Here is a 4,643-nt window from a genome sequence, read left to right as displayed (position 1 = left end):
AAAACACTTTGTGGGTAGATGTTATTGAAGGGAGAGAAAAGCATATCCAAACTGTGGGTGGTAGAAAGGCCTCACACACTTTTTGTGCCTTGAGAATAGATTATTCATTCAGGGGGTGGGGCTGTGAAAGAAAGCCAAAGATTTAACATCAGAGTATCCACGAGCTGGGGTCAAAAATGTCAAAGTGGGAATTATAGTGGTATGATTGAAAATCTGTTTTTATATGTGAACATACAAAACATACAAAACATTTTGTTTTGTTTTTTAAATAGTTTTTATTAAACATTTTTACCTTTAAAAACAGAGGAAAAAAGACAACAAAAACGAAAAAACAAGACAAACATAACAATATAAAATAGTTATACAGCCTTCTGCATCGGCATTCATGTTTAGCCTTTGTAGTTCTCCATTCTCCATTGTCCTCTGTGGAAAGTTATCACCCAGCCCTCTCCCAGAAAAATGAAATATCCTAGGAAATATTGAAAAGGCAGAATATTACATTTCCCTAGATGTGAAAAGGAAGAAACATATTTAAAAAGAGAATAGCTCTCTGTACCTTCCTGCCTCCACCCACTTTGTCAATGGGCCATTAAGGTGGCCAAGCCAGTCCCTTTACATAATAAAGAGTTCTCCCCTTCAGCTCCAGGGGGATGGGATTAAGGCATGATAATATTGGCCCTTTAGCCAACTCGCCACATGGCATCTGAGAACTCACCAAACCTGGATTCAAAATGCAGCCTAGAGAGTTTCCCCTACATGGCCCCATGGGAGTCTGACAACCAATTAGAAGACAAGCTCAAGATCAAAGGCCAGAGAGGGCATAAAACCAGGGACTCAGCATCTCAGTCCTCCCTTCTCTTCTTCTCCACCAACATTGAAGCATGTGATCACCTTTTCTGTTCAGGACTCAAGCCATGTGGTCCTGTCCATCATTAAAACCATCTTTCCAAGCAGCCTCCATGTCTCCAGTGTCTTTTTCCCCACTTGGAGCCGAACCCAGAAGGACATTTCTTTCATCAATTGGCGACCCACAGATGGGACTCCAAGCTAGCCTAACCAATGGATATGGCCCAGGTAAGCCTCCCATGCCGGCACAGACCCCATTGAGTCTGTGGGTGGACTTTATCTTGGCCTTAGCCATTTGGATCTAGGTTTTAAAGGGGTTTTGAGTTTGAGCTCAAAGGCTGCCTGGAAAGAAGGTGAGTACCTCTAAATTTTAATTCTTTAAAATTTAATTTTAAAGCATGGCAAAGTGTGGAAATGTGTGTATGCCTGCATGTGCGTGAGTGATGATGAAATCTTTCTCCCAATCACAGCTGGATCTTGGTTCCTCTGTGTGTTTTACCAAGAGAGCTGGAAAGTATTAGGGTCAGGCCAGAGCACAGGACCTTCTGTTAGGGAAAGAAGAGTGTGTGTGAAAATGGATGGAAAAGTGAAAATGGAAATTTTTGTTGTTGTTGTTGTTGCTTTTGTCCTATGAAAGCAAAAAAGCAAAGGCTCATTGTGCTTAAAGAGAGAAGGAGGTGCTGATACTAACTACAGAGGGGCAGAGGTCCTCCCCGGATCACCTTTTTGGATCCAGAAAACCTTAGCAGAATTCCCTACGAGGAAAGGGGCCGAATACTTCATTGAGGGAATCAAAGTCCTTCCTGGAATTTTTTTTTCTTCCGAAAACTTACAGCGGGTCACCCGGCTAGGCCAAAGTGAGCCCTACATGTAAAGGGTCATGGGAAGCATTAGCTGGTGGGTGACAGGAATTTCCCTTGGAGATTTTCTTGAAGCCTGGGATGCCAGGCACATGCCTATCTTGGTTGGTATAGAGAGCAAGGAAACTGTGTGGCAAATAGGCTTTGCTGAAAGCAGGGACGTGCGGTCAGGGGAGGCAGGGGAGGCAGAGCCTCACTGCTCTCATCATGAAAAGAAAAAAAAGGGAAAGGGAAAAGGCACACGTGGTCCGATTCCCTGCCTTCCTGAGTCAACATGAAGGGGACCGCGGCTGACGCTCCGCGGTCCCCTTCATGTTAACTCAGGAAGGCGGGGAAAGGGACCACGTGTGCAAGAGGCTGAGGCAGCGTCAGCCTCCTGCACACGTGGTCCCATTCCCCGCCTTCCTGATGACGTCACCAGCCTCACCAGCCATAAACCTCACCACACGTCACTGGCTGAAAGATGATACAGGAAAACTAATTTGGCTACATAAAGGTACTTAAAAGAAAAGGGAAAATGTTGGAGTTTCTTTTTTTCTCTTGTCTGTTTGTCTCTTTCTCTGTCTTCTATGCAACCACGTGGTTTGTTAAGATTTGTGCCTTCCCTAATTTAACAGATTTGTGCTGGAAATGACTAGGATGTGTATAAGTTCATTTATAAGAAAAGTTTCATCCTTGCAGTTATTGTGTGTTTAAATGATTTTACTTGTTCATCTCTTTCCTGAAGCATGTGAATCCAGATCCCATTTCTCATCTGTGATATCCCTATAATGTTATCAGTTTATCTGTTTAATAACTGATGGTTTTATTTTTCAAACTCTGCCTACAAGCTATCTCCCCCTCCCTCTTTACCTCTAATCCTCCAACAATGCCTTTTCTGTGGGGGAGGGAACCTTGTTCTCATGTCTTTCAGCCCTGGAAGATTTTACTCTTCAGGTAAGTATAGATTTTTTTTCCCTTTGGGGGGGAGGAGGAGAGTGTTGCCTTGTGTGTGCATGTATGAGATGAAGGAAATTCCTACTAAAGGTTTGCCTTCAACCTCAGTAAAAACCCTTTGCACATTTATCTGGCCAACCTACTCTCTTGGTCCTAAAGTAGAAACCTGGCTTCCAGAAGGCAGTTTTGATTTAGATTTTGTCAACAAAATTGCTGATTTCTGGCCACCATCAGATGAATCAAGAGCCCCACCCAGATGCAAACGATGTGTTAATGAAAGTCTCCATATAGCTGGATCTTTAAAAATATGCCAGCATGTGCTGGGAGGTCTAACCTAGAACCCTGGCTGAATGCAAACAATGTGTGGACAAACATCTCTATACATTGTCTCTATACATCATGATATTTAAAAATATGCCCGCGCTCGCTGGGAGATCAAGATAGAAGAGTTTGGATCTTTAAAAATTAGCCAGCGTCTCGCTGGCAGATCCAAATTAGAAATGGAACACCCCAGGGCAGAGACAGATATTAACAATCTAGTGCTTAAGAAGATAGAACAACGGGCATAACTTCGAGCAAAAGTAAGACATTTAGCAGGTAATAAAAAGGTAAAGCCTGTCTGAATGGGAAGACCTAGGTAATTGGACTTGATTAATTTGATGTAATATCTGTTAAAATTCTTAGGTGTGCATCTATACTAATAACATGTAGAATTGAATGGCATTGAATTGATTGTGATATGTTTGACCAGCTGGCAAAATAAGTAAGCTTGGGCTTGAAGCTGTGGGGAAGGGGAGAGTAGTTAGGATTTAAGCTGTTCTCTGAGTTTTCCCATGCTTGGAGAATGAGCCACATGTTCCCCAAGGAAAGAAAATTGAAGATTTAAAGGGACAGGACCTCCCCCAGGCCTGAAAGTGTTGTTCCATGGTATCTGTGCTTGTAAGTGTGTGTGTGTAACCATTTCCAGACCTGGAGGGAAGTCGAGATCCCTTAATAATAGAAAATGGAGCTCATTGGCTAGTGTACAGCTCCCTGAAATAATTTTAATGATTGCTTTGCATGAAGAAAGAATGAAATAGGATTTTTGTATGTAAAATTAATTTACAGAAGCAGTCTGATTGCAGTGCAAATGTGAGTATGTTGATGGTAAAAGTTGGTATGAATGTACTTTGATTCCCTTTCATACAAAGAAACAGTAAGTTGCAAGGTTGTTTAATGGTATGTGTGTGTATGTATGTGTGTTACCATTTCCAAATGTGAAGGGAGGGTGAGTTCCTCTAATAATAGTACAAAATGGAGCTCATTGGCTTGTAAAAAAGTTCCCTGAAATACTTATAATGATTGGTTGGCATGAGCAAGCATGAAGGTCACCGCCCCGAGTCCCTTTTGGGAGAGGGGGCGGTCTATAAATATGAAGAAATATGAATAAAAGTAAAGTAAAGTAAAGGTCTGATTGCAGTATGAATGTGAGTGTGTGTCCCCAATGCCCCAGGGAGTGATAAATGAAGGGATCCAAAGACCTGTGATTGCCTGCGTGTATTTCCCTCCTCTTCCTTCTTGGTCATTCTTTGGAGGGAAGCAGGAAAGGCAGGGAGAGTGAGTGTCTGCTCATTTTTACCATGAGTGTGTGTATGAAATGCCCCCAGTGATACCTGTGAATGCTTCTGTGCATTCCCCTCCCCTTCTTTCCCTTATTCCTTTTGGGTCATTAAAGGGGGTTGAAGTTTTTCTGCTCACTTTAACCACTTTTTTCTCTCTCTTCTGAGAAATTTGGAGTAAATGGGTGACTTGTTCCTGCACCTTTACCTTTCACTGTTGTAATCTTTTCATCTGCATATAAAAGTTACGGAGTTACATTTCCTTTTCTGTTCTGAATACAATTTTGATTTTTTCTTCTGGAAATTTTTGAGGTTTAAAATGCTTAATTAAACCTATAGAAAGAAATGATTTTGAGATATTTTGCTTACATTTGTAAATGTTTTAACATACTTAATGAGAATT

Source organism: Natrix helvetica (genome assembly GCF_964273705.1).
Source record: "Natrix helvetica genome assembly, chromosome: Z".
Lineage (NCBI taxonomy): Eukaryota > Metazoa > Chordata > Lepidosauria > Squamata > Natricidae > Natrix > Natrix helvetica.
This window is presented reverse-complemented; position numbering follows the sequence as displayed.